This window comes from Nyctereutes procyonoides, unplaced genomic scaffold, assembly GCF_905146905.1.
Source record: "Nyctereutes procyonoides isolate TBG_1078 unplaced genomic scaffold, NYPRO_anot_genome, whole genome shotgun sequence".
NCBI classification, from domain to species: Eukaryota; Metazoa; Chordata; class Mammalia; order Carnivora; family Canidae; genus Nyctereutes; species Nyctereutes procyonoides.
Genome location: NW_026575139.1, coordinates 17,781,317 through 17,806,074, shown reverse-complemented (window position 1 = coordinate 17,806,074; position 24,758 = coordinate 17,781,317). Strand labels below are relative to the sequence as shown.

The following is a 24,758-nucleotide window of genomic DNA, read 5'->3' as shown; positions in this document are numbered from 1 at the left end:
AAGCCCATTCCATTCAGAGGTGATATAACAAGTCAGAAAACCAGCGTGACATGAAGCCTGTAAGAGTTTTAGTTAAGTGACATTTGTTTCTCTTGTTTTTTTTTTTGTGTTTGTTTTGCTCTGCTTTTTTAAAAATAAATCTGAATAATTTTAAGTGAAACATCCCCTCTTAGATCACAAGCTCCCTCAGTCCCTGGTATCTTATATCTAGACTCTTCATGTATTTCTTAGCCATCTTACCCTGAGTATGCCTTGTGCTTTACATTCTTTGGTTGGTACAATTCTCTCTACTTAGGCCAGGATGTTTCTTTCTCTCTGCCTCCAACAGCTCTGTTCATCTTTTAAAACTCAGTTCAAATCATATTTCTTTTCAATAAAGCTACCTTCTACATTCCCAGGCCTTCTTTCAAAATGCATTCTCTCTTCATAATTGTGAAATGGAGATTTCATCTCTCAGTGGAGGACCTAATACCTATCCTGGTCTTCTGGTGAAGATCAGAAATAATTTAGATGAAATGCTTTATGCAGCTCCTTCCTGGCACAGGGCACAATTAAATTATAGAAAATGTCGTCGTCATCATCATCATCATCAGTGCTTTCATCATTGTATTTGTTTATTCATTTACATATGATTTACGTAGTGCCATTAAGGCACAAGTTATAGTACTTATTGCTGAGAAGACAGAAATGAGTTTTGCTGTATCATGTTACCCATCATAGGTTAATGATCATAAAATGTGCAGCCCTTATGCCTGGGTGTCTGGGCCACTGCTTTTTTTTTTTTTTTTAAGATTTTGTTTATTTACTCATGAGAGACACACACACACAGAGGCAGAGACACAGGCAGAGGGAGAAGCAGGATCCATGCAGGAAGCCTGATGTGGGACTCGATCCCAAGACTCCAGGATCACGCCCTGAACTGAAGGCAGGAACGTAACCCCTGAGTTACCCAGGCGTCCCAAGGGCCCACTGCTTTAAAGGACACTTATCTAGTCCTCTCCCAGTCATGATCCTTCCAATGAGGCCAGAAGTCCACAGGGCCAGAAAACTTTGCTTACCCAATATACTCCTTTAGGCCAGTGCTTCTCAAACTGTGGTGAAGAACCCATTTTTTGTTGTGTCCTCTAATTTCCAATCTGCCATGTACACACACTTTGTAAAATATAATAAAAATGAATTACTAGGGGAAATTAAATCTGAAAAGCTAACATATAAAATGTCACCCCCCATTTTTTTCACTATTCAACAGAAATTAAATTAGTTCACCAAATTGCTACAAAAGTGTGTAAACTCTTTTTTTAAGTGTCTAAACTCTTACATCAATTTATGCCCTTATCTTGTCACAGACCAGTGTAACAAACTTTTTTCAAACTGACAGTAGTCTGCAGAATGTATTTTCAGTAGTCTTGTAATAAAAACTATGTTCCTAGGACCCCAGAATTCCATCCCCACATGAGCAAAAAGTAATGTGTTTGAGTTAAATAACCATGGTGGAAAGGCAAAAAGTGAAATGAATTTATGAATTATTTTCAAGGTGGAAATGGCAGGATACATTGATAGCCTCTAACATTTATTTGACTCTTATTACTTACCTTTATTAACATAAATATTTTTTATGCCTCTGAAATGTGGCAATAATTGACATGTATTTGTGCTTAGAGCAGCACTAGTATAATTAAGGGCCTCACTGCAAATTTAGGACTTACTTCCAAGCTTCTGCTCCTTATCATGCACCATTCCCATCATTTTCCCATTTTTATTATGTCTATGTGTCAGACACACTCTTAGCTTCCTGTATAATCTGAAAGTAAGAACTATGTGTTTAGTCCTTGGGATCCCTGATATTCAATACTCTGTTCTTTGCAGAGAGCACTTTACATGAGGCTATAAAACAATGTAAGATTGTGGTTCCCAAACTATGCTCTAATGCATCCTCGGGGGCTGTGGTGAATTCACAGATCACCATGGGATATTTTAAAATTCCCAGAGAAACACAGCAATATCTTCTGGACACACAAGCACTGTTAGCTCCAGGTTGTTTACAATTTCAAGATCATATCAAACTACTTTCTTTCTTGTGAAACTATAACTTTGTGAATTTTTTTGAGGTTGCTGAGATAAAAATTAAGCACTCTCTGAAAATCAATGTAGAGCAGAAATTAGCGTTGCAGTATCCTACCAGATTCTCAGCTTTGGGAAGCTATGTAATGCTCAACAGGAGTACACCATCTATTAGTAGGTAATTGTAATTATGTAAGAATGGAGTAATTTTTTTCAATTTATGTTTATTATTTCTTAAGTAGCTACTAAATTCATAGGATATACTTAGTAAAAATCTTGTACATGGCTACTTAACAAAACTGTGTATTCCATTTCTTCTGGCCAAGGACACTATGAAAAAATTAGTTGAACACCAAGGGCTCTAGGAACAAAGAAAGTCTGAGAGCCTCTGGTATAAGATGTTTAATTCCCAGCTTTGTTACCGAGTGATTGTATAGTCCTGGGCATGTTTCTTTATCTTTATCTTTAATGTGGGTAACTACAGTGTGTTTTTTTATATGTATTAACTGAGATAACACTTAGATAATTACCTGGAATATTCTAAGTGCTTTATAATATTAGCTATTATTTATTTTTTTTCTAAGTTTGCAACTCCCATTCACATCCTTTCAAAGCACTGAGATACTTTGTAAGTCCAGTATTACTATTAATGATCTGTGGCTTAAACAATGATTCCAAGATAATTTTTATTAAAAAAAATAATAATATGGTGTATTACAACAGAAACTACAGATACTCACCTTACCTGTTATAGAATGAGATAATTAGGTTATAATAGGTGTACTGGAATACACTTTTATTGCTTTGCTATTTTTAAATTTCTTTGGAAAAGGTACCTTTAGAGATATTGGCATGGATATTATTACTAAGAACACAATTGGATAGAACATTATCATAAACAAAGTTATAAAAAGAAAACTTCTCTATTTGTTTGAATCTCTCAGCTACATGAATAGTGATGCTTAACAAAGAAGAGTTAAAAGTGCATGTCTAGGCAGCTTTATGGAATCAAAGCAAATGTCAGCACACTCTTTCTGTTAAGGGTCAGAGATTAACTGTTTTAGGCTTTGCTGGCCACACTCTCTCTATTGTGACTGCTCAACTCTGCAAGAATAGTGCAAAAAAAGCCATAAACAATACATAAGCCAGTAAGCATGGCTGTCCTCGATAAAGCTGTATTTGCAAAAACAAGTGGTTGGTCAGATTCGGCACTTGGGCAACAGTTTGTTATCTTTGTTCTAAGTTATGAGAGAGTACAAATCAATATGAACTGGGATGATTGTACAACTGGACTTAGGGTTTGAGGATGTCAAAAAGACTTTGAAAATGAGTAAAAATTGAAAACCAGAAAGCCAAAAATTGATTTTCATGGATTCAGTAATCATGCAAGTTATATTGCTGGCAAACTATGAACAAAATACTGATTTGGGTAAAATCTAGTGATTCATTGGTGAGTGTTGATTATGGAATATTGATTCTCTACTCATGATATTTCCTTCCACATTAAGGGAGGTCCTTCCTCTCTTAATGATTCTTTTCAAAAGAAGAGCAGTAAGTTAATCTGATTAGTGATTCTTGAATGAAAAAAATGAGTATGTATAGTTTAGACTCTTCCTCTTCCATTATACCTGGGAGTGACTTGCTCCATGAAGTTTTGTTTCTTTTTGTTTGTGTGTGTATGTGTGTGTGTTGGGAGGGAGGGCGAGCGATCCACCATGATTGGGTGAGGTTGCCTTGTTTTGGGGGTAGGTTTTAAAGGGCTCATATGCCTATAGATATAAGCCATGTCCTTCAACTCAATCTTTACCAATGATATGGGTGATATTTTCCTCTGTAAGGCCTGGTCCTTTGTTTTATTTCTCAGTCAGTTTATAACTCAAATGACAAAGAGAAATGCTGTATATCAGGCTAACTGGAGACTTCAGAGTTGAATACAAGACACATGGACAGTGCTCCCATAGAACCACAGGAAATGATAAACATTTCTTGAGAAAAGTAGGTAATTTTAAACTGTTGAGGACTAAAGGTAAAAAAAAAAAAAACAAAATAACCAACGAGGAGGGGCACCTGGGTGGCTCAGTGGTTGAGCATCTGCCTTTGGTTCAAATTGTGGTCTTGGGATCCTGGGATCCTTGGGGTAACTGGGATCAAGTCCCGCATTAGGCTCCCCAAAGGGAGCCTGCTTCTCCCTCTTCCTATGTCTTTGCCTCTTTCGCTCTGTGTCTCTCATGAATAAATAAATAAAATCTTTTTTTTTTAAATAGCCAACAAGGAATAAAACAGATGGATCTAATTTAGTCTTGGAAGTGGGAAGGTAGTGGTGGTGTTCAGAACTTCCCAAGAAAGTAATGTTTGTATTGAGCTAAGGAGGATGAGTACATTCATTAGGCACAATTGAGACTAAAGAGCTTCCTAAGCTTAAGCAGTAGCATGTGCAAAGGCCTTGGTAAAAAGTAGTGCATCATATTCCAGAATCAGTCTATCTTGAAACCTAAGCAGGGATAAGAAGTAGGAGATGTCTCTGGACAGGGGAATGAAGCCAATTCATGAGGGGGCTTGTAGGCAATTAAATACTCTAGGTGTATTTAAAGAACAAAGGGGAGCTCTTTTAGGTTTTTAAGCTACCTAGTACCATTATCAGAGTGATTTTTTTTTAATTGGAAGAAAAGACTTTAATGAGGAACAAGAGTGGACACTGATTGAGGATTTAAAAACCCAATAAGTAATTCTTAAACCTCCATCACCCCTTTGTTCCTTTTCATGTACCCTGATGACCATGATTTATATTTCACTGAGAAGATTTTTTAAAAAGAAAAGAAAAAAGAAACATGTACCCACTTCCATCATCACCTTTTAAATTACATGAGTCAATAGCAGTATTCTTTGCCTCCTCCTACCCAAGGCTAATTCCTTTATCTGTTCTTTAAATCTCCTTTCCACACCCTCCATTAGCCATCAGTCCTTCCATTTATGGGATCCCTTCATTAGCAAATCTTTAGAAGAAGTCTGCTTACTATCCATCTTCAGTTTTCTCTTCAGCTACTTTAATTCCCACAGATATATTCTGATAGCTATCAAAGTCACCAATAGTTTTCACGCTAAAAATAATCCATTCTTATTTGACCTATCAGCATTTGGAAAAATTGAATGAAATTTCCCAAAATACTACTTTTTCTTGGTTTCTGCAATTCATTTTGTCTTGTTTTCTGTTATTGGCTGATCTTTTGACTCCTTTTCCAAACCTTTAAATATTAGATTACCTCAAGGATCAATCCTTAGATCTTTTTCTTTTTTCCCTTTCCCTTTTCTTCTGTTCCCTTTCCTATTCTTTCCTTCTCTGCCAAATGACACTTTCTCATGCTTCTTGGTCATTATCAAGGCTTCAAATACCACCTATTTTGTTGTTGTTGTTATTGTTGTTGACGACTTCCAGAAAATCACTTTCCTGAATACTACGTCCATGTACCCAATCATCAATGCAAAACCTACTCTCAATTGATCACTTATCTCCCCCATTGCCTATAAAATTGCCCTTTCATAGAGTTATTCAGTAAATAGAAACTTCATTCTTCTAACTTTTGGTCAAATTTTCTTGGTGTCCTTTACTTCTCTGTGTATCTCTCTCATCCATATCCAATCCATTAGCAAATCTTTCTTATGGATGTTTTAAACATGTGACTAGAATCAAATGGCTTCTTAATTTTTGTATAAATACCATTATCTAAAGTTCATACTTATAGAATAAAACCAATCACTCACTGAAGTGTTAATTAGTAAAATTTTATTGTGCATACATCAAAAAGACCAGTGTATACACCGTTGTTTTAGATATAAATACCATTATCTAAAGTTCATACTTATAGAATAAAACCAATCACTCACTGAAGTGTTAATTAGTAAAATTTTATTGTGCATACATCAAAAAGACCAGTGTATACACCGTTGTTTTGTTTAACCAAAACAGAGGGATCTCTCGGTGGCGCAGCGGTTTGGCGCCTGCCTTTGGCCCAGGGCGCGATCCTGGAGACCCGGGATCAAATCCCACATCGGGTTCCCGGTGCATGGAGCCTGCTTCTCCCTCTGCCTGTGTCTCTGCCTCTCTCTCTCTCTGTGACTATCATAACTAAATAAAAAAAAATTAAAAAAAAATAAAAGTTTAACCAAAACAGAGTGATGCTCAGGGGTGTATTATTACAAAACATCTTATATAGTAAGAAAGCAGTGACTATTCTTCACAATGATTAGTTATAATATTAGTATTATATTAAATGACAAAAATTGGTCAATGCCTACCTCATATCAACCTTTGAGAACAGTTAAGTTTTACTTATGATTTTCTGAGACATAAGCAAGAAATGACCCAAGTCAAGTAAGCCTTGCAGAATAAGCTAAATTAAGCTTCATTTGTGTAACTAAACTGGTTTTGTCTTTTCAGGGAATTTTCAAGGTTGGTCTTTGTTTTTATTTTAATATAATCATGTCTCAAGCCAGTTCTCAGGAAAAAAACATCCAATGGAAAAAAGACAGTCTCTTCTACATCTATTCCCCATATGTAAGCCAGAATATTATGTCACAGAGTAAGACTGTGACATTCTTTTGTTAAAAACCTTTAATGACTTTCAACTACTTGGAGTAAAATCTTAAGACCTTCCTCTGGTTTCAAGACCCTCATGATCTATCTCCTGCTTGTCTCTCCAACCACATATCCTCTCATCTCTTCATCCTCTCTCAATGCACTATAGCTCTGTCAAGATCTTGAATGTTCCAAGGACACACTTCTTGCCTCAGTATCTTTACACAAAATTGTTCCATTTTCCTGAATGTTCTTCTCCCACATGTTGGCATTTTTCACTCATTACTGTTCAATATAGTCTTTTTCTTTTCAATTTTTGGTTTTGTTTTACTGATTCCTCATGGAAGGAATTATATTTAAAAAAATGATTCAAAACACAATTGCAAATTAAACACAAAACACATGCCTGTACACATATATTAATATACTATCCTTGACCCACTAAATTGATTTCATTTCCTTCTAATTTACAGGTTGAAGACTACTGCTATATGAGCCTATGTAGTAGTCATTCTTTATCATATGTATTATACTTTAGTTTTTCACTAGCACTTTTCTTCGGTTTATATATGTTTATATTTGCTTACTATCCTGACTTCTGCTTCACTAAAATGGACACTCATGATTGCAGAAACTCTGTTTGATTTAGAACTGTATATTCTTACCATTCTCAATGGGGAAAAATTGAGAGCCTTTCCCATAAGGTCAGGAACACAGAAAGGATGTCTCCTCTCACCACTGCTCTTCAACATAGTACTAGCAGTCCTAGCCTCAGCAATCAGACAACAACAAGAAATAAAAGGCATCTATCAGCAAAGAAGAAGTCAGACTCCCACTCTTTGCAAATGACATGATACTGTATGTGGAAAACCTAAAAACTCAACCCTTAAGTTGCTAGATATCATACAGGAATTCAGCGAAGTGGCAGGATATAAAACCAATACACAGAAATCAGTTGCATTTCTATACACTAATAATGAGACATAAGAATGAGATTTTAAGCAGTCAATCCCATTTACAGTCACACCCAAAATCATAAGATACCTAAGAATAAACTTAGCCAAAGAGACAAAAGATCTGTACTCAGAAAACTATAGAACATTCATTCATGAAAGAAATTGAGGAAGACCCAAATAAATGGAAAAATATTCCATGTTCATGGATTGGAAAAACAAATATTATTAAAATGTCTGTGCTACCTAGAGCAATCTATACATTCATTGCAATCCCTATCAAAATACCATCAACTTATTTTGCAGAGTTGGAACACATAATCCTAAAATTTGTATGCAACCAAAAAAAAAAAAAAAAAACCCTGAAGAGCCAAAGGATTGTTGAAAAAGAAAACCAAAATTGATGGCATCACAATTCCAGACTTCAAGGTCTAATACAAAGCTATAATCATCAAAATAGTATGGTACTGGCACAAAGAGACATATAAACCAAAGCATAGAGAACCCAGAAATGGACCCTCAACTCTATGGTCAACTAATCTTTGACAAAGCAGGAAAAAACACCCAATGGAAAAAAGACAGTCTCTTCAACAAATGGTATTGGGAAAACTGGACAGTCACTTGCAGAAGAATGAAACTGCACCATTTCCTCATACCATACACAAAAAGTAGACTCAAAATAGATGAAAGACCTAAATGTGAGATAGTAATCTATTAAAATCCTAGAGGAGAACAAAGGCAGCAACCTCTTTGACCTCGGCTGTAGCAACTTCTTACTAGAGATGTCTCCAAAGGCAAGGAAAACAGATAAAAATGATTGCATCAAGATAAAAAGGTTTTGCACAGCAAAGAAACAGTTGACAAAACCAAAGGCCACCTACAAAATGGGAGAAAGTATTTGCAAATGACACATCAGATAAAGGGTTAGTATCCAAAATCTATAAAGAACTCATCAAACACAACACCCAAAAAATAATCTAATCACGAAATGGGCTGAAGATATGAACAGACATTTCTCCAAAGAAGACATGCCAACAGACACATGAAAAATGTTCAACATTATTCGGCCACAGGGAAACACAAATCAAAACCACAATGAGAAATCACACCAGTCAGAATGGCTAAAATTAACAAGTCAGGAAATGACAGGGACACCTGAGTGGCTCAGCAGTTGAGCATCTGCCTTTGGCTCAGGGTGTATCCCGGGATCTGGAGATCAAGTCCCACATCGAGCACCCTTGAGGAGCCTGCTTCTCCCTCTGCCTTTGTCTCTGCCTCTTTCTCTGTGTCTCTCATGAATAAATAAATAAAATCTTTAAAAAAAAAAAAAAAGGAAATGACAAATATTGGTGAGAATGTGGAGAAAGGGGAACCCTCCTGCACTGTTGGTGGGAATGCAAGCTAGTGCAGCCACTCTGGTAAAACAGTGTGGAGGTTCCTCAAAAAGTAGAAAATAAAGCTAACCCTATGACCCAGCAATTGCACTACTCAGTATTTACCCCTAAGATACAAACATCTTAGATCCAAAGGGGCATCTGCACCTAAATGTTTATGCAGCAATGTCTACAATAGCTAAACTATGGCAAGAACCCAGATGTCCATCAACAGATGAGTGGATAAAGATGATGTGCTATATATATATATACAATGGAATACTACAGCCATCAAAAAAAAAAAAAAGAAAGAAAGAAAGAAAGAAAGAAAGAAAGAAAGAAAGAAAGAAAGAAACAAAAAGGAAAGGAAAATAAATCTTGTCATTTGCAGCAACGTGGATGGAACTAGAGGATATTATGCTAAGTGAAATAAGTCAATCAGAGAAAGATAATTATCATATGATCTCACATATGGAATTTAAAAAACAAAACAGGTACACAGGGGAAAAGAGGAAAAAATAAAACAAGACAAAATCAGAAAGAGAGACAAACCATAAGAGACTCTTAATCATAAAAAATAAACTGAGGGTCACTGGATGGGAGTGGGGGGGGGGACAGGGTAACTGGGTGATGAATACTGGGGAGGTCATTTGATGTAATGAGCACTGGGTATTATATAAGACTGATGAGTCACTGACCTCTACCTCTGAAACCAAGAATTACATTATATGTTAATTAATTTAATTTGAATAAAATTTTTAAAAAAGAATTGTATATTCTGCATCTATTACAATGGCAGACACTTTGTAGTCACTCAAAAGACATGTGTTAATAAATACTTCAGGCATGGATATATTTATGAGATACATAGTAGGCTGTAGTCACAAATTTTGTGTTGGACTAGATGTGAGGCATGAACATGAAGAAGAAAGTTTTAAGGATATGCTTTATGGTTCTGGCATATTCAGTTAGCTAAATCATGGTATTATTCCCTAAGGAATGAAACTCTGTTTGAAACAAAGTATTTACAGGAAAAATACAAGTTCAGTTTTGGACTGGTTGAGGTTGAGCTCTTTAGAACACCTAAGTGAAGACATCAAGCCCTGAATACCCTGAATAAAATCTGCACAGGTCCCATTCAAGATATTCAAATTCAAAAATTTCGGTTCAGTATGTCATTTTTATCTTATATTTTTTCTTTCCCATATCTTTTTCCTATACAACTTTTTTCTTGAGTCACAAATCTAAGAATATAGATTATCCTCTCTTCCACATATCCTGAAATAGGAGATTATACTTTCTCATTATAGAAGCCACATAAGATCATATTTTTAAAATTTTAGGAAGAGGTTAAATTTCCCACAATTTCCCTGACAACACATATTGGAATCTACAATATTACTGTCAGAGAGATATTTGACTTTTTTTAAAACTCAGAAATTAGATGGGGGCAGATATGGGATAATACAGAGTCAGAAACTTCTCAATCTACTGATATGAATATCACTGAATGAAGTCAGTGCTGTGACAGATACTGAAGTCCTCAGCTTCCTGGCCAGAGGGGTCCTGCAGGAGGATTGTGAATGAGTCAAGCAGTGGCAGCCTTGGGTATAATAAGCCAAGAGTCCTTCAAGTCCAACCAATGCCTCTCAAGCTATACCTCCCTCTTGCTCTCAGCTTCCTTTTAATTAAACACTAAACACAACAAAACAATACAAAGAAATGGTTTTACTGAGAAGGACTTGAGGCAACATTCCCTGAATGTTCAATAATAGTAGTTACACATTATAGGAAAAACATAATTTTGGTTAAAAGGATTTAAAATTGGAGAGTTAAATAGAGTTTGACTTCTCTAAGATCTTTCAGTATTTGATAATGTGTATTTTATGTCTCTAAGAAAATTATCTAGCATTCAGATGATCCAAAGCCTTTCTGACAATGAATTTTTTTTTTAACCTGGAAACATCTCAGAAAATGATTCTTGAGACCTATTGAGACATGCTGGCATGGATTGTTTTCTGATGGCTGTTATATTAGAAATTACATTTTTGAAAATAGATATGTCACTAAGAAAGACCCAGATTGTGGCAGGAAAAGAATCAAGATCTATTTCTCATTCTCATAAGTTTCAGTCACCATAGGTTAGAGAATTAAAAAGAATATTATATTCTGCAGCATCAGAGTTTTTTTTTTAAGATTTTATTTATTTATTCATGAGAGACACACACAGAGAGAGAAAGGTGGAGACACAGACAGAGGGAGAAGCAGGCTCCATGCAGGGAACCTGACTTGGGACTTGATCCCGATTCTCCAGGATCACACCCTGGGCCCAAGGCAGCTGACCACCGGGGCTGCCCCATCACAGAGCTTTTATGGGTCTGAGAACATCTGAATTGTGAGAATCTTCTTTTTCACTTAAATTTTATCCCATGTCCTCTTATTCACCTCTTTTTCTAACATTTAAACACTGCAGAGTGACTGCTTTTCTTGCTTAGTGCAGGAATTATTACTAATGGGCTCCTTCAGTTCTCACAATTGAGATAGAAATCAAAGACTTTCTGTATTGTTTTTAAGCTTCAAACATGGCTTCTAAGATCAAGGTTCAAGTCTTGAGTTTCTATGTATAGCTAGAAGTTTAATGGCTTTGCTGAGGGCAAATTTTCTTTGTTTCAATCAAGGTAGACTCTTGCCACCAAAGCCATACATTCAGAGGATAGATAAAAATATATATATATATCTCACCTGCATGTTTGCACAACATGTTGGATGGCTAGGTCCAAAAGTGCTTTTTAGAGACAGAAAGGATCTGGTTGCAGAAGAAAGGTGACATCACAGGATTCTGAAGGATTCTGTTGTTGTTATAGTTACAACTTAACAGTGTAAGGATAACAGACTAAATATAGCCATTATAAGAGTACTTGGTTTATTTTAGCCTGGGGAGGTTGAGGGTAGAGAAATACATTTTACACCACTTGTCACTTGTCACAAGAGGCATGTTTGCATTTATAATTGAAGAAAAAATAAAGAAGGAATATTAATACATTTTCCCTTTTTTAACCCAAATTATAAAATCCCTGAAATGTAGGTGTCTGATGGCAGCTTCTTAATTTTGTATTGCTAGATTTAAAGCAACTGACAGCTTTTCAAAATAAATTTTTTTAAGTAAACCTGAACAAAGAGGATAAAGGGGAAATTCAGTGTCTTTTTTTTTTTTAAGGTGAAAGTTGTGTTATGATGGTGGCTGATGAGATGTGCAGCTTATGGAGCAGGTAAGCAGATATCATTGTTGCAATATTTTAAGAGCTACTATGATGGTTTATGTGCTGCAAATACTATAGCATATTAAAAATAGTCATTTTTTAGCATACTAAATCCTAAGTTAGTTGCTCTGTAGGAATTACCCTACTGAGAAAAAAGAATCTTTGACAATTGATGTATGTATATCCAACCGTACCACATAATGCTAAACAGAGACAGAAGTCTGGAAATAGGCAACATTCCACTTGAGTTTTCAGCTGATACTGATCAATACTTGCATGTGAGAAAATTACACCAGGCTGAGAAAAGAGCCACCTGGAAGTCTTAGCAGGAAAAAAATGCCTAGCTTCCACATAATTCCTGGAATACTATTGATTTCACCAGCTGGACTAGAAGACCTCATGATTCATGGGGCAATGGATAGAACCCACATATTCTTTTTGTCTCAGTTCTGGGGGAAAATAGTCTTAGAGTGACCATAACTCTAGTCCCTCTTAACAAACGTTAAGAGTAAGACCATCTTTTCTAGCCAGATCAAACTATTTCCATGTAACATAATTATACCTCAGAACAAAACTCAAGTATACTAATAAGAATTTTTAAAAATCTAGTTCCTAACAGTATAAGATATAAAATGTCTAATATCCAATTAAAAGTAATGGAGGGGTGGTCCAAGATGGTGATGTAGGAAATCCTAAAGTCACTTCATTCCATGGACACATCACATCTATAGCTACATATGAAAAATTAATTCCCTCTGAAAAATGACTTGAAAATGAGCTAAACAGCTCCTTCAAAACAAACAGAAAAAAAAGAGCTACATTGAGATGGTAGGAGAGGCAGAGGTTCAGTCTCACTACAAAGCCCACTCTGGCATGACAACCTACAATCAGTAAGGATCTCAAAAATCCACAGCTTCTCTCTGAGGAGCAAGGAGTCTGTGCTCCACATCATGCACCCCAACTCTTTGAGGCCTGCAATGAGAAATAAGTCCCAAAATGTCTGGTTTTAGAAAACAATGGAACTCACATCTAGGCAAAACAAAGGGCTGTAGGAAACCTAGATACTTTTCCTTAAAGGAGCCTCACACAAACTCACTCACCATGGGGATCAATACAAAGATAGGACTTTGAAAAGCACCTGTAGAGTACGTGGAGATACATCTGATAACCTCAAAGCATCTGCTGGAGGAACAGGGACCTGTTGAAACTCTAAGGATGCAGATGCTGGTAGACAACATTTTTGTGTTCTCCCTCAACATTGATAGTACCAGCAAATGTACCCTGGTCTTGCACACTCCAATGACTCTGCTAAAGATGGCAAGTGTGCCCTAGCCCTGTGCTCTCCTACTGTTTCTCTAAAGCAGCAGGCACATAAAGTCCATAGAGAGGATGCTTCTTGATCACTGGCTCTGGTGGCTAAGAAGACTCGCATTCATGGGTCCCAGGGGGACAGTAACAATCAGAGGGATAATTCTTGGCAGTCTACCACCTACTGGGCATGACACAGTAGACTGACACACACCCCAAGTCTTTCTGTGTAAAAGGACAATTAGTTTTTCCTGAAACTGTAACATGGGAGGCAGACTTCAGATTTTCCACATAGCTAAAGATTAAAGAGTTGTTCTCTGGGATTGTAAGCTGGAAAATACCATCTTTGTGCTCTCCCTTAGCTTCAGTACAACTCACCAGTACCTCCCAGTAAACAGTTCATACATTTGTCTGAAGCCCCAACTATTGCAACTGCTGCCCAGGAGACATCTTCTGACCACCTGGTCTCAAGGTGAGCAGGGTTTTAAATTGCAGTTCCATGGGATTGCATTTATTTGCATAATTTAAAAAGACTGCCTGAGAGTCTTGACTTCATATCACCCTGTAACTAGGTGCTAACTGAGACTCCTTTGGAATCCTGACAATCTTGGCATACCCTCAATACCTGCAACCTATCAAAAAATCAACCTGCTTAAATAACATAAAGGTACAAGAGACAACCATGAGTTAGGGCAAAGTTTATCTCCTATATAAGGTCACTCTTTCAGGACTCAAAGAAGTGATTATTTCATCTAACAGAAAGAAACATGCAGAGATTCAAGCAAAATGAGAAGACAGTGGAATATATTCCAAATGAAAGAAAAAATATAAACTCTCAAGAAAAAAAAAAAACCTTAATGAACTAGAAATAAGTAATTTACCTAGCAAATAGTTCAAAGTAATAGTCATAAACATGCTCACCAAACTTAAGAAAAGAAAGGATGAACACCATGAGAACATCAACAAAAAAATATATATATAAGAAAATACCAAACAGAAGTCATGGAGCTGAAGAATACAATAACTGCACTAAAAAATACATTAGAGGTGTTCAAATGCATACTAGATGAAACAGAAGAAAGGATCAGTGAGTTACAAGACAGGACAGTGAAACCCAACAGACCAGAAAAATTTAAAAATATGTATTTTTTAAAGTGAAGATAGCTTAAGGATCTATTGGATAACATCAAGCAGAATGACATTCCTATTATAGGGGTCCCAGAAAGAGCAGAGAGAGAGAGAAAGTTAAAAATATATATATTTGAAGAAATAAAATATCACTAACCTGGAGAAGGAAACAGGCATCCAGAGCCAGGAATCCCAGGAAGTTTCAAATAAAGAACCCCAAAGATTCACATCAACACACATTATAATTAAAGTGTCAAAAGTTAAAGATAGAACCTGAAAAACAAGGGAAAAATAAATTGTTACATAGAGAAGAATCCCCATAAAACTATCTGCATATTTTTTCATGAAAAATTGGTAAGCTGTAAGGGAGTAGCCCAATACAGTCAAAGTACTGAAAATAAAGAAAAAACTCCCAATCAAGTATATTCTATCCAGACAGATTATCATTCACAACTGAACAGTGATGTAATTTTCCAGTTAAGAAAAAACTAAAGAAGGAGATCCCTGGGTGGCTCAGCGGTTTAGCACCTGCCTTCAGCCCAGGGCATGATCCTGGAGACTGGGGATCAAGTCCCACATTAGGCTCCCTGCTTGGAGCCCGCTTCTCCCTCTACCTGTGTCTGCCTCTCTCTCTCTCTCTCTCTCTCTCTCTGTGTCTCTCATGAATGAATAAATAAAATATTTAAAAAAAATAAAACCAAAAAAACTAAAGGAGTTCATCTTCTCTAAATTGGCCTTATGAAAAATGTTAAAGTTTTATGATGAAAAGAAAGGACATTAATTAATAACAAGAAATTATATAATAGTATAAATCTCACCGATAAAAGTAAATACACAGTAAAAGTGGATAAATTACTAATAAAGCTAATACAAAGGTTAAAAACAAAAGTAGTAAAAATAACTAATTATAATCAATTAAGGGATACACAAAAAGAGGCAAACTGTGACATCAAAAACAATAAAACATGAGAGGAGATTAAAATGTAGTTTTAGGGGTGCCTGGGTGGCTCAGTCAATTAAGCATCTGCCTTCGGCTCAGGTCATGATCTCCAGGTCCTGGGATCAAGCCCTGAATCAGGCTTTCTGCTTCCCTGCCTCTGCTCATGTTTTCTCTCACACTCTCTCACTTGCTCTCTCTCTCTCTCTCTCTCTCTCTCTCTCTCTTTCTCTCTCTCTCTCAAATAAAGAAATAAATCTAAAAAAAATAAATTAAATAACTGCTTCAGAATTGGGATGCCCAGTTGCAAACTCGGACCTTCACCTTCATATGAGTTGAATATTTTTTTTAAATGAATAAATATTTGAATTTTATTTTTAGCAAATCAAAAATACTAAGGTCTTATAATAATTACCAGTCCTGACAAGCAATAAAATTTATATCCCCATTTTCTAAAAAGAGTCACTGGCATCTCATAAATAGTATTCTAGACCAGGAAGTCAAGAGCATTTAACTTCTTCACAATTCTATTTTTAAGAATTGAATTTTATTTTATTTTATTTTTTTTTTATAAATTAATTTTTATTGGTGTTCAATTTACCAACATACAGAATAACACCCAGTGCTCATCCCGTCAAGTGTACCCCTCAGTGCCCGTCACCCATTCACCCCCACCCCCCACCCTCCTCCCCCTCCACCACCCCCAGTTCATTTCCCAGAGTTAGGAGTCTCTATGTTCTGTCTCCCTTTCTGATATTTCTCACACATTTCTTCTCCCTTCCCTTATATTCCCTTTTGCTATTATTCATATTCCCCAAATGAATGGGAACATACACTGTTTGTCCTTCTCCGGTTACTGTGGCCAAGTTAAAAAAGGGTGTTGCCTGAGTTCTTCTCTGGGATTTTGATGGAATCTTGTCTCACATTTAGATCTTTCATCTATTTTGAGTTTATCTTTGTGTATGGTGCAAGAGAGTGGTCCAGTTTCATTCTTCTGCATGTGGATGTCCAATTTTCCCAGCACCATTTATTGAAGAGACTGTCTTTCTTCTAGTGGATCGTCTTTCCTCCTTTATCGTATATTAGTTGAGCATAAAGTTCAGGGTCCACTTCTGGGTTCTCTGTTCTGTTCCATTGATCTATGTGTCTGTTTTTGTGCCAGTACCACACTGTCTTGATGAACACAGCTTTGTAGTACAACCTGAAATCTGGCATTGTGATGCCCCCAGATATGGTTTTCTTTTTTTAAAATTCCCCTGGCTGTTTGGGGTCTTTTCTGATTCCACACAAATCTTAAAATAATTTGTTCTAAGTCTCTGAAGAAAGTCCATGGTATTTTGATAGGGATTGCATTATACGTGTAAATTGCCCTGGGTAACATTGACATTTTCACAATATTAATTCTGCCAATCCATGAGCATGGAATATTTTTCCAACTCTTTGTGTCTTCCTCAATTTCTTTCAGAAGTGTTCTGTAGTTTTTAGGGTATATTTTGAGAACCATTTGAATGGTAAATGGTTCTCCAACCTTTTATTTTCAGGTTGTAGGTGTCCTTCTGTCTAAAATGAGTCTCTTGTAGACAGCAAATAGATGGGTCCTGTTTTTTTATCCAGTCTGAAACTCTGCGCCTTTTGATGGGGTCATTAAGCCCATTCACGTTCAGAGTTACTTGAACTTCTTCTTAAAGGGGAGTTTTAAGAGTCCCCCTTAAAATTTCTTGCAGAGCTGGTTTGGAGGTCACATATTCTTTCAGTTCCTGCCTGTCTTGGAAGCTCTTTATCTCTCCTTCCATTTTGAATGAGAGCCTTGCTGGATAAAGTATTCTTGGTTGCATGTTCTTCTCATTTAGGACCCTGAATATATCCTGCCAGCCCTTTCTGGCCTGCCAGGTCTCTGTGGAGAGGTCTGCTGTTACCCTAATATTCCTCCCCATGAAAGTCAGGGACTTCTTGTCTCTTGCTGCTTTAAGGATCTTCTCTTTATCTTTGGAATTTGCAAGCTTCACTATTAGATGTCGAGGTGTTGAACGGTTTTTATTGATTTTCGGGGGGGATCTCTCTATTTCCTGGATCCGAATGCCTGTTTCCCTTCCCAGATTGGGAAAGTTTTCAGCTAGGATTTGTTCAAATACATATTCTGGCCCTCTGTCCCTTTCGGCGCCCTCGGGAACCCCAATTAAACGTAGGTTTTTCTTCCTTAGAGTGTCATTTATTTGCCTTAATCTGTCTTCATGGTTCTTTAATTGTTTATCTCTTTTTTCCTCAGTTTCCCTCTTTGCCATTAACTTGTCTTCTATGTCACTCACTCGTTCTTCCACCTCGTTAACCCTCGTCGTTAGGACTTCTAGTTTGGATTGCATCTCATTCAATTGATTTTTAATTTCTGCCTGATTGGATCTAAATTCTGCAGTCATGAAGTCTCGTGAGGCCTTAATGCTTTTTTCTAGAGCCACCAGTAGCTGTAGAATAGTGCTTCTGAATTGGCTTTCTGACATTGAAGTGTAATCCAGATTTTGTAACTCTGTGGGAGAGAGGGCTGTTTCTGATTCTTTCTTTTGAAGTGAGGTTTTCCTTCTAGTCATTTTGCTCAGTGCAGAGTGGCCAAAAACAAGTTGTATTGGAACACGGGGGAGTATCACTGGTCCCTCTAGCTGGTCTTCTGGGGGAGGGGCCTGTTGCGCTGATTCTCAGGTGTTAGCACTTGGGGGAGCTGCTCTGCCCCTGCCTGCTGCAGGGCTCAGCGGGGGTTGTTTACCCCGTGAGGTCTCAGGAGGAACAGTTGCAGTTGCTATGGCAACTCTGGAAGCCTGGATTCAGCCTCCGCAGGAACTACGGGGCTCGGGGCTCTCGGCTCTCCGTCCGCAGGGCCTGGAGGCTCCGGGGCGGGGCCGCTGATCTGCTCAGCTCGGGGCAGGAGCGTCCTTGCTGTCCTGGGCCCTCCCGGCCTCTGCCTGTCCCGGGGGGAGGCCGGATCCTGGGCTGTGTCCCGGCGCCCTGTGCTCCGGGGCCTGTGTTGTTGGATTTGCGCTCCCGCCCCGCAGCTCCCTCCCTGGAGCCGCTCCCGAGCCCCTCCGAGCTGCTCCGGTGCGCGCTGCAGCCCTTAGGGAGCTCGGAGCACTCTCCTGCGCTCGCAGGTGTCTGTTAGTGTCCCAGGGAGCCCGAGGGCATCCCCGCCCTCCTGGGTCCTGCTCCAACTCCCTGCGAGCCCCTTTCCGCCCGCCCGGGAAGGTTGGTGCAGCTCCTGCTCCTCCGGGACGGGGCTCTCCTGTCCTGGGGACACTCGCCCCGGCCTCAGCCCGGCTCCTCGCGGGGCCCCTCCCCCTCGGAGGCCTTTTGTGTCTTTATTTCTTTTTCCCCCGTCTTCCTACCTTGATAGAAGCGCGGACTTTTCTCACTGTAGCATTCCAGCTGGTCTCTCTTTACATCTCAGGCCGAATTCGTAAATTTTCAGGATGGTTTGAAGGTTATCTAGGTAATTTGGTGGGGACAGGTGATTTGGGGACCCTGCTCTTCCGCCATCTTGCCCCTCCCCCCAAGAATTGAATTTTAAATAAGGGTCTGCCAATATATTTACCATTGGATATTATCTGACTCTTTTTTTTCCCTTTAGTAGAATTTTATTTTAATACAGAGTGGAAAAACAACAATGACAAAAAAAAAAAAAAAAAGAAATCCTAAGAGGTTAAAACAAGCCAACCACTTGACACAAATAAAACGTTCACAAAAGTCAGCTGAATTAATCCAGAGCTAAAGCTGAATTGTGCAGATTTTTGATGAAGTCTCCAGTCATGTAACACAAACAAAAGTCAACTATTTACACACTAGGCAAGCCCTCTAAGAAATGTGCCCCAAGAAGCATTAACTTTTATTTCTTTGTATGACATCCTGGAGACTTGCACATTTTTCAGATAATTTAACCTTTTCAATAGAACATGATCTCTACCGTATGGTAACTGCTCATCCTAAAACTTGACATTTCCCCAGAGGAGCTTGGATTCTTCTTTAGAAGTTTCAATATAGATTAAAAGCTTTTATCAAATATCAATGTGGAGAGAGGTGACATGGGATGCAACACATATATAGTCAGGTTACCTCCCTGTATAGAGACTGCCCCTTCAAGGTATTTGCACCAGAGTTTAGTCCGTCCTGCCTTGTATTCAGTAGTATATAGTATATAGGTTTGAATCATCAGAACTTTGGCAAGACCTTATTTTTTCAGAATTATTAACAGCTACCTCTAGAGGCAAGTCCATGTTACTGAGTCATGACAAATTTATTATCATGAAGGAAAACAAGTATACCCAGCCACCTTAAAAAATGCCCCAACCACTGCTTCTCACTATAGAAAGACTAAAACTACATATGTTTATCATACAACAAATGCCATCTCTGTTCCCTGAAATTTCCCTAGTGTCATTCATTAGAGGGGGATTAGAAAAAAAAAAAAGACATAAAGCACATTAGAGCAGCATTCAGCTTTCCTGTGAAACATTCAGCATCTTAAATATTATGTACACTTCTTTTTTTCTTCTAGTAAGTTAGACACTGGCTTCAGAGTGTGGAACTGGAGGAGGAAAAACCCCATTCAAAACTCTTCTAGAAATTGTCTTTTGGCAGAATAGCAGGTATGCAAGTTAAAAATAGGAGGGTTTTGTTGCTTTGGTTTTTTTCCAAAATTTAAATCATTTTTGTGCCCTTTCTACCTAAACTTCAGTCACCACTCCTGAGTGGAGATGGGCAAAGGCTCTGGCCCCTGCTCCTCCCGCTTCTCAGCAGCTGCTTTCTCTTATTGCTGCAGCCAAGCTTGAATAGATGTGTGTCAATGAGGACTTTCCCCAGATGGCCTTTATAGATAATCCCACAACACATTTTCTGTCTGTTCTAGTATGTGAGATCTAAAAAGGGAAAAACTGGCATTGTTTTAGAGCCAGAGGCCATCTGTGTCTGAGCCATCATCTGACTGGTTACTCCAACAAGGAGATTGAGCTGAGGAGGCCCTTGAGGTGGTACTATGAGCATCAGCATTGTGACACTTAAATTCCTTCTGTAGTTTACTGATCTGGTGAGTTTTTATTCTGTTTCCAGATAGAGTTTTCACTTTCTTTGGTGTCAGTGTAGCCTTCAGACTGGGTCCTGCCCTTGCACCTACCACATAATTCCAGTTTCCTTCCTTCCTTCCTTCCTTCCTTCCTTCCTTCCTTCCTTCCTTCCTTCCTTTCTTTCTTTCTTTCTTTCTTTCTTTCTTTCTTTCTTTCTCTCTCTCTCTCTTTCTCTTTCTTTCTTTCTTTCTTTCTTTCTTTCTTTCTTTCTTTCTTTCTTTCTTTCTTTCTTTCTTTCCTTTCCTGCTGGCAACTTCTTCCATCTTTTCACAAGCAGGACATGGGCATTACAAGTGCCTCCAGAATGAATCTCGTGCAACTCAAAACAGCTCTGGAAGTCCTTTTCATAGCATTTACTGTCAGTGAATCAAGAACTGGAAGACTTAGCTCTGCAAATACAGCAGCCCTCTATACTCTGGTACATCTTTGGCTTATGAAAACCAAACGTCTTTTCTTCTGGGCAATAGTTTTCCAAAGGAAGCCGTTCCATGCACAATAACATTCCCAAAGTGCACCGTGCATGCCAAACCAACCCCAATCACTCCCTTCCAATCACTCCCTTCTTCTCAACTGCCTTGTCTAGAAAGATGGTCTCCTGCATTTCTGCAGTAGCATGCTACCACTGGCCGGAAGGCTGTAGATTCTGCTTTCCTCTCTGACTCGTTTGTAGCAAAAAGGGGAGGAGGAGGTGGAGGGGGAAAGGAGGAGAAGGAGGAGAAAAGAAAACTTTATTCCAGCTAGATATTTTCTCCATTCCTTCAGTTTTCTTTAGGCACCAGAAGTCTGTTGAGATAAGACTCATGGAGTTATCGCTACAAGTTTGGTCATTTTAAGCTAACGTTAAAATTATTAAAATGTTGGACTTCCCTTCATCAATGAGTAATTTATTGGCTGCATTTCAACCAAGCAAAGGTAAAAGAGATGACTTCTTTGTGTAAATACTTGTAGGATGCATAAGGGGAAATATTTTGTGATAACTAAATGGGTCTCCACTGACAGTTACACATTAAGATTTCATACCACCATCAAGAACAACTGATAAGCACTTCTCTCATTTCTAATATAAATAGTCTGAGGAGTCCATATCTCTTAAGATGTCAGGGAAATAGTTTTAAATTTTTGTTAATTAGAGAGTGTGTGGTTTATTTGAATTTAGTTGCTCTTTGATGGAACAAGCACCATATTTTGACTTGGAATTAACATTTAGTCCTGTTGCCTAAATTTTTGCCCTAGAGGAATTTTTATAAGGATTTGGAAACTCTCAACTCCTCTCCAGGTGCCATATGAACAAGTACTTTTTTTAAGGAAGTGAAATAATGGCTCAGAAATCTACAAAAGACACTATTCAAAAGACTATTCAACTAATCCTTTATTATATGACTAAAATAACAGTTAATAATTAATTATTACTTATAATTGTTTTTCACAAATCTTTAAATGGGTTACCTTTCCTTGAACTATTTCAAAGACCTGAGCAGAACCAGAATTCCCCTGACCATTTTATCTACCCATCATCTTTGAGCAGGTGGACTAAGAGAGGACCATTCATCATTTAACCCTATAGATACAATCTCGTCACTATCCTTCTTTTCTTTTTCTTTCTTAGAAAAAAAGAAGGATATATATATATCTGAAATTATATCATGCTTTCCTTCCTCCTCTTTTGTAAATGATAAACAATATCTCACAGTAAAATAGATTAAGCCTTACGGTATCATGCTCTCCTAGTGACAGTATATCAAATCTGATTTCTCATAAATGAAGCAAACATTGCCAAAAGGAAAATACCTAAGGGCTATCACTATAGGCTGATGCAGCACTGCTCGAGGTCTCCTGGCATATTCCATCATCTGAAACAAAACTAATGATGTTTTAAATATTAAATGAGTTTACTTATGCCAGGTTTTCAGAATAGAACCTGACGTATAGAATACATGTCATATAATTCAATATCTTAGTTGCTGGTATTGGAAATCTTCACATTTGTGCATTATCCAAGGCAACATGAAAGAAAGAGGTCTTTGTCTTTCCGCCTTTTCAACAGTGCAGGATCAGTAAAATAATGTCACTGGTACAACGTCAACACGAGTTCAAAAATGGCTGGTATGGATTATTTTTACCCCTAGCAGATTCAGAGCATTTTAAATTCTTATTAATTTCGGTAATATGCTTGCTTCGGAATTCATTTTATGAGTTTAATTTCCAACTTTATGGACTCTTCATTTTGTATTAGCTTCCTATATAATGCAGATAAATATATTTCATTTAGATTCAACCAGATTAAGATGATTTACAAACTAGGATTGTTTCCAATTCTCCAGGGCACCACTATATTAAACCTGGCCCATATTCAGTGATACAAACACTGTGTACTCCTGAGCTGTCCGTTTCTCCCCATTTAAAGAGAAAGCCTGGTGATTATAGATTCCCAACCTTTGTAGGCTCAGGTCTTTATGCAGACTTTGAAGGTAATCTTAATCTTATTAATTACATCCTAATTCTCTAGTCCAGTGTTGGATTGTCTGTTCTTTTCCTAACATTAAAAATAAATCCATTATGTAAAATATGTATCCTTAATATTTATTTCAGTCCAGTGCCTGATTTCTTCAGTACAACAACTTTATCCTTCCTAGAGTTGAGTGAACTCTTTTTTTCTTTTTAAGATTTTATTTATTTATTCATGAGAGACACAGAGAGGCAGAGACATAGGCAGAGGGAGAAGCTGGCTCCCTATTTAGGAGCCTGATGCGGTACTCCATCTCAGGACCCTGGGATCACAGCCTGAGCCAAAGGCAGACACCCAAACACTGAGCCACTCAGGTACCCCTGAACTTGTCTTATATAGTCTCATTTTAACCTTCAGAAAATTCTCAAATTTAGGAATGGATATTGTTCACAGTAATTGAGTTTAGCTGTAGAAGAGGTGCAACAGTCAATGCTTGGCAAATATGAAGTAGCAAGGAACTATTGGTTGTTAAAATTGCTAAGGATTGCGATTTGGGGCTAGCCCCTTACTCTGGCATGGGCTGCTGTTATAGGTCCAGTTCTCACAAGCAGATACACTGGAGGGATCTTGTGTGTTGCTTCCACTAGAAGAAGCAGTCACTTATTCCAGACTTTGTGTAGGGGACCACATATTGGAAAAATCAAATATGTCAACTAAAGACTTTTTTTTAATTTAATATGATTATAAAGTCTTAAATTATATCTTTTATGCCCTCATTAAGCTATACAATCAGTATTTCCTGGATTCTCAGCTGCTACATTCACTTCTGTGGTTTGATTCCCTGGTTGTTCATCCTAACAATTTGCATTTGGCTAAAGGGAGTGTTAGTTTTATTTTATTGGCCAAAGAGTGTACCACGTTTATAAACCAAATTGTTCTAAGGTCCCTGACACAAGTGGTAAGAATAACAAAGTTGCAATTGTAGCAGTGTTTTCCTTACCTGAATATGAGTTTACTTTAGAACGAGGACTGTTATAAATAAACTTCTGTTATAAGTAAACTTCCTAGCTTGCAACTCGTAAAAATGTGGCTTTCCAGACTTCATAGAAAAAGAAAATTGAGTTAGTACTTAATAGGGTATGGATTGATGCTTCCTTCGCCCAGTATGACTCACAGAAGTCACATAGTCTAGAAGCTACCTTAGGCGGGAACAGGAGGGCCTAACATTTATCAATAAGCTGTAAAAGGCAAGGACTATAGCACTGAAAATCACAGAGCTGAAAGCTGAAGCAACAGATGTGCTCATGTTCACATATTTGGGAGAGTTATCCTGACTCTCCCGTATATAAACCCATGACTAGCTGCTAGCAGGACATATGTGTGCCACACCCCCAGTTAGTGCTCACCTCTCTGTGAGGATGGAGGGAAGCTCTGGCTAGAGCTCCTTATGTAGGTATCTGTGTGGATATCACTAAGAGTAAGTCAGAGAGATCCACACAGGAAGCAGCTCAGTGTGTTCCCTGTGGTTGGATGCACCAGAATAAGGCAAGGCCTGGGATTTTTTTTTTTTTTTTTTCATTCTTATCTACAGAAGAAAAGGAAAAAAAAATTCTAATTTGA

General features: G+C 37.8%; 1 pseudogene; it reads right to left on the bottom strand.

Annotated features, from left to right (window-relative positions):
* Positions 1-20,307: 20,307 nt before the first annotated feature.
* Positions 20,308-21,182, bottom strand: LOC129495919 (SIN3-HDAC complex-associated factor-like; annotated as a pseudogene).
* Between the last annotated feature and the right edge of the window lie 3,576 nt (positions 21,183-24,758).